Here is a 6943-nt window from a genome sequence, read left to right as displayed (position 1 = left end):
AAATACAATATTATTTTCTAATTTTAATATACTTCATTACCAAGGAACTACTGTAGTGTTGAAAAAATAAATAAATAATCCACAGATCCTATATAATGTCACATGTCGCTAAAATCTGGGAAAGGTTAAAAGGTCAAAATTGCAATAACACAACAGCCGTAGAAAAAAAATCAATTGCTTTCACAGACAAAGAAGGTGTCTTTTTGTGGGCAAGAGTATTCAATAAACAAACAAACAAACAAAATGAAACTTGGGTGGTAAGAAGCACAGACCACGGAAGAACTCAGTACATCTTGGTGTAGATCTATGTATCTAGCAAAGTTAAAAGCTAATGAACAATTAAAAAAAAAAATAATCTGTTGAGTTACATTTTTATGCTTATTGAAATGAACATTTGGCATGTTGATTCCAAAATTGCACTTTTAGCACATTAAGGGGCCTATTCACTAAAGGTTTGTGTCGCCTTTGCACCGCGCTAACCTGTAAAAATGGAGCAATCTGGGAGCACCTAATTCACTAAACACGCGCAGCTGGGGAAATCCGTCACTAAGTGCTCTGCCAAACAGATTGCGTCACGGTGCGCCAGTGTTATTTGCGTGTATGTAAATTAGGTAATTTGCATACATTTGACACAAAATAAGCCCAGCCCAATGCAAGTGAGACTCATTGATATACAGCGTCTAATTCACTAATGCCAGCACAAATCGCCACATCGCGTTTGCAAATAACGCTTTTGCAAAGCATGTATTAACCTGCTGCAACCTCGATCATGACAGCAGTGCGTGCTATTTGCAGCACAACATCCACCGCAGATCACGCAGAGAGAGAGAGAGAGAGAGAGAGAGAGAGAGACAGTGGGGGGGGAATTTTTCCGTGCCAGTTTAGGACACATAACGTAACCCGGGCTGATCGGCAATAGCGGGGAGGCATTTTACGATCATTCTTACGTGTCAGATGCATAGTGTACGCCCATGCCAACCTCTGAAATTACATTTTTTAAAAACAATCACACCAATAATTTGTACTTTATGAATCAATGACGTCATTGTCGCCCTCTCTGCTTTGTACAGCTTAATGGCGCTATAAACGCTTACTTTCGGTCCAACCTCGCTTTCTGACTATATGGTTGTTACTATAACAACCATGTTCTTGGCGCAAATCCATTGCCATGTGTGGTAAATCAGGTGCAAATTTGCTCCAAGCTGTCAGTTTTGTGGGCGTGTTTGCGCCAGTATATGATTACAGCAATATCCTTAGTGAATAGGTGGGTAACTGGGCGCAGACTGCGGGTGCAGTTATGGTGTAATATTTCACGCTATTACCGGACGCAGCGCATTCTTAGTGAATATGCCCCTAAGTTTTTTCTCCACATAGACCTCAACAACTCATCAAAAATTGTGTTCCCCAGTGTAATAATAATAAGTACGAGGAAGTGTTGAGTTTGTGCTTGTACTCTTGCTCTTTTAATTCACAGTAAACAAAATGCAGGGGGAAGCTATTAATTATGACAGTACATCTGGTTTATGCAAATGGCACATTAGCAAACAGCAATTACTGGGAAAAAATAATAATAAAATGGGGTCCATGTTAATTTTTCAACTTCACACAACAAATTAGGCAGTCGTCAGTTGAGTGATGTCCTTATAGCAGCCAGCATGTTGTTAGAATTTATTAGCTGTATTGTATATAGTGAACTGAACCCGCTCATATTTGCAGTTTGGCATTAGTAAATATTTCATTTGGAACATATCCTCCATTGTCTTGTGCAAAGGAACCATGTTGTAGTTAGATGAAGTGCTTCGTTTGGGGGGGGAGCAATGTTTTGCTACCATCTTGTGGCACCAATAGGCAGTTGTAAACCTTTTTAGGAGAAGTAATAACTAGAGCTGCAAGTGGCTGGCAACCAGTTCAGGGTGTACCCCACCTACTGCCCGAAGCCAGCTGGGATAGGCTCGGCACCCCCGCGACCCTTGCAAGGAGCAAGCGGTTAAGAAAATGGATGGATGGATACTAACTAGAGGCTGAGAACAATATATGGTGGTTGTGATTTGTTTAGGTACCGCTTTCAGCTATTTTTCACTACAGTATTTTGAGTTTACCAGATTGTATGGCTGTGGCTAAAACAGAGCCCAGTGACGCACTTTGGAGTCTTGCATGAGTCACTCCTCCTCCAGACGTTGAGCACTTTCAGTCACCTTGGCGGTTAGCCCACATAACTGCAAAGAGCAATTAGCTAGCTAGCTAGGCCCACAACCCGAAAATGCAACTTCCCTTGGGATTGTCCATTGGCAAGGCCACTTAAGAGTGCCTCATTGCTGTGGCGTGGAAAACCTCTATGATGACCCAGTGGGATATGTTCCAGCCACTCGAGGATTTAAGTAGATACATTTTGCACGTTTTAAATATGTTTCTGTGCAGGGCATTAGAATGATGCTATATGAAGAAGCTCTCAATGGAGTCTGAAAATTCATTTTGTTTGCTGCTGTTTACAATTTCCTGTTCGCAAAAAGGAAATACATTGATTTTATTATTTATTTATTGTATTTTATTTATTTGTTTGTTTATTTTTATTTTATTAATGAATTAATTTATTTATTTATTTTTATTTTTTTTATTTTTTTATTTATAAAACTCATTGCAATGTGTTAAGTAGGGCACGAACAGGGATTTGTGGGCCCATAAAAAAAAAAAAAAACATAACTTTGGAACGTATCACATAGTGAAAATACAATTTGCCAGGATCATTTTCAGCCATGCCTCCTTACAGTCATTAAACTGTTTCTCCCCTTTATTGTACACCCTAACCATTTTGGTCACTATAATTGAAATGTCCTTGGCCCTTTCATCCCCGCTTTCCAATCGTATCACAGGCACTATCGCGGGAGCTGTGTGTGTTAAGTTAAATACGCGGAAAAAGAAAGGGGTGCGCGCTCACTAATCTGCACAGAAAGAAAAGGGTGGCGTTGTAGCTTTTGGCTCATCGCTCCAGCTAGAATGCTGACACAAATGCTCCTTCATTTGCTTTCAGCAGGGCCGCTTGTGCACACATCCTAGCAACCCATTTCTCTCTCTCTCGCTCGCTCGCACGCGCACACGCACACAACACAGGAAACACACTCCCCTCTGGGTGTTCCGAAACAGGCTGGGGTGTGATTTGCTTGGCAATGGGGAACAACAAAGAGGTGCCTCTTGCTATTCTGATGTACATCCCATCCTCTCAATTTATCAGATGGTCTCTTTCAATTAGTGAAGGCGAATCAAACACAGCCAGTGATTCTGTAGCCGTTTCATTCATTTGTCCAGCCGCCTGGCCACACTTGGTCTCATTACCAGCACAGACTGTCCCTGCCCCCGAGGAAAAAAAAAGGCAAATGTTTGTTGTCATTCGGACATGGAGGCTGACTTCGGGTCTGTGTGCATATGTGTTTCTTCTATATCTCATGTGGAAACTGGTAACTTGTCAAGGAAAAAAATGTCAACCCTTTAGAAGACAAGAGAAAAACAGATACGTATCACTTTATTTAAACTAGCAGAATAAAGTGCAATTGCACATCCACTAGGGTAGGTGGCAGTGTCACTCATTTTCAGAAAGTGTACAAGGAGTGATATATCCTCTGCAAAGGTGTACCGACAACATTTTTATAAACAAGTGATACTTGTTATAGTTGTGGTAAAGAGTTGGGGGAGCGTGTGAAATATTTGCTTTTCCAATGGGGGCAACAAAAATAACTAAGAATCAGTCTTGGTCATTGTTGAGAATACTCATGATGGAAAAGAAAAACGTAAATGAAAATATGCATGCAACTTCTGCAAGAAATTAATCCACATTCATGAACGAACACTTCCGTCCATCCATCCTCCATTTTCGACAGAACTTGTCCTGATTAGGGTCACGGCTGAGTTGGAGCCTATCCCAACTGACAGAGAGAGACCGGGTACACCCTGCCCTGGTTGGCAGCCAATCGCAGCACACCAATACACACCAAACATGCTAATACACTGAGAGTGATCTGGTCCATTTCTGTTTATTAACTTTCACCACCATCCCTCTTCAGAAATGAAGAATGGTTATTAGACTAATAGCTATCTATCAGTACTTCTTCCTGTCCTCTTTTCTTAAAAGCCCGGGGGTGAAAGCGGCAATTACACACACTCACTCATGGAGAGGTGCTTAGAGAGCAAATACATGCGCTCGCTCTGATGCATTAAAGCCTGACAGTGTCCAGGCGATGGTTCATTTGAAGGGATAATTAAATGACAAGCAGCAGCAAGCCAAATTTTTGTGATTAAAAAGAAAAAGAAAAAAAAGTTTCATAAGCGTGCTTCCACGTGCTAGACAAACTCATGTTGTCAGATGCAAAATGGAATGCAATTGCTTTGAAAAGAGACAATTTGTTTCTATTCAGGGGAAAGAAGGTACAGATGTGGCTTCATGAGCACATGCACACATTTGCAATGTGGATACGCTATAAGCAAAAGAGCTTAATGGCGTAAAGCGACACAGAATATTCAGGGACTTTTTCCAATTCGTTCAATTTATTGAAGCCCAGCCAGGCTCTGCAATCAGCCGCATTCTTACAAAAAAGCAACACAGTGGATGAACACAACAAGGCTATTTGAATTCATTGCGTTATTATATAACACGTAATGTTTACGACTCCCCCTACAGTCAATGCTCCCAGAAAACCTGTAGAAAATAACATGACCACTGCTTTTATGCCTTTGCCTGTGCCTGCAATTTTACAGCACATTATCATTATTGAGGTGAAATGTAGAAAATGATATAACACATTACATTCTACAGTGAGGTCCGGAGATTAATACAAAATATAGGATTCATGGGCAAGTGCAATGGTGCGCCGTCCTCACGTCAAACTAATCGTGAACCGAATATCAACGTCATGTTCATGCTCCTTTTTTCTAAACACCCGATTAATCATGTCTTGAATCAATTATTTTGCATTATTTTGCTGAATTAGACATAAAAAAAACATTCGGAAACAGAATCTCATAACATAAGTGAATAATTGAAAATGCGAAGGCAAGTCTGATCAGATCACTAAAGAAAAGAAAAAAAAAAAACATTATATAAACCACGGTGACCTCCAAAGAGATACTGTATGCATGGGTACCGCCGTAGGAGCAGTTTTATCACAACTGGACGATGTTTCTTCACTAAAATATGACTAAGCAACAACAAGGCTGAAGGTCTTTCTTGATTAAATAATATTCTCACACTTGACTGACTTAGAAATCAACACTGTCTGCTTGTCCAGTACGTTGTATTTTACTCTCCTGGATGATGTGATTCATTCAACGAGATCCTTTTATAGGGGGTTACTTTGTGTATTTAGAACCTGAAATAAACCAACATCCGGGGTGGTTTAATTGACTTTTCATTAAGCTTTGGTGAAAGTGTTCAGCTGTTCAATATCTTCTCCCTAATGGACCGTGTGCCAAGTCAGTGACGTACTTCTGATTTCTCCAGTGATTGGCAAATTACCTTCCAGAGAACTATCTGTTCCATTCAAAACAGTGGGAAAATGAACAAACGGAATAACTCGACCACAAATTATAAAAATAATATTTTTTTTTATTTAGGGAGGTGCTTTCTTTGCTACAAACATACTTGTGGGCCATTAGGATTACGGAACTGGACTGTTGCTGCACTATTGAAAATTAAAAAAAATAAAAAGCCTATCGTTCCATACCGTTTTAAAATGGTTGATCATTTGTAAAAATAACACCCACTCGTGTGAACTGATCAGCAGTACATTTATTTATTTATTTTACTTGAATTATAAGGTCATTTATTTGTGACTAACAGACCTATCCTTGGCAACAAACCCCCTCACATTCATGTTTTTTTGTATCCACTGAGCTCGAAGGACAGACATTAAGAAAAACAACGGGAGCTAATTCTGCTAATATAACGACTTGTTCCAGTGCAAAGTGGCACAGGCAATACTCGCTTGTTGATTCATCCACCATTTTCTTAAACATATCCATCAGAATATAGTCTATTTACCCATTTTTCTGGCAGTTGAAGCACTCAAGTTTTTCTCTCTGTTCATTTTCCCATTGTTGTGAACGGAGCAATAAGATAACGAGAAACTAATTTACTGATTACTGGCAAATTTGAAAGTACGTCACAGTTGCATACAATGCTGCTCAGCGGAATCAAACAGGTGTATTTTTATCCACCACCTCTTAAAGATTGACTCAGATTTCATTGCCAACATTTTGCAAAAATGTAGCCTGTTGACATCTCCTATCTCCTATCTCTTGGGCCGAATCACACATTAACATGCAGAGAGAAGACGGGTCAATACATTTGGATTTGTACTGGCTGTCATCCAGCATTACCATGCACGGCATCAATCCTGCCAAAGACGACGAACCAGTGTGGGAGATTCCGATAAAGCATCAGCAGAAGAAAGTAAGATGACTATCTGTCCTAGCTGGTTCTTTAAGATGCAGAGACACGGCTCTGGCACCACCAAGCAAAGGCGTTTATCACCAAGATTTCATTTGCTGGAAAGGCATGAAAGCCGGTGCAAGAAGAAACATGCATAGCAAGCAGACAAGCAATCACTCGTAGGGACAGACTCACTCAAGAGTAGCCTATCACATCTTAAGGTGAAGGATTACGCCCAATAGACCCTTCCAGCTGACGTCACTGCTTAGTTCCCGCGGCGCCTTCCGGAGGGCAAACATCCCATAACAAATGAGAGAGCTTGATTTTCGGCGAGCGTTTTCGTTAAAAGGTGGGAAATATGTGTCACAAAAAATGTCCCGAGTAAGACACTACATTAATGTGAATCATTGAAACAAGCCGTTTGGAGCCGTTAGCTACAAAAAAAAAATAGAAAAAAAGTTGTGGCGTAGTTTCACGCTAGTCGTGCTAGTCTGTTACTCCTCACTGTGTTTCGCGGGGTTTAGA

The 6943-nt window shown here is 40.4% G+C and overlaps 1 long non-coding RNA gene across 2 annotated transcripts in view; it reads right to left on the bottom strand.

The window, feature by feature from the left end:
- The window catches only part of LOC144017622 (uncharacterized), a 200358-nt gene that overhangs the window by 167429 nt on the left and 25986 nt on the right, over positions 1 to 6943 (bottom strand). The gene's annotated exons all lie outside the window — the stretch shown is intronic.

Source organism: Festucalex cinctus, chromosome 4, assembly GCF_051991245.1.
Source record: "Festucalex cinctus isolate MCC-2025b chromosome 4, RoL_Fcin_1.0, whole genome shotgun sequence".
Taxonomy (NCBI): domain Eukaryota; kingdom Metazoa; phylum Chordata; class Actinopteri; order Syngnathiformes; family Syngnathidae; genus Festucalex; species Festucalex cinctus.
This window is presented reverse-complemented; position numbering and strand designations above follow the sequence as displayed.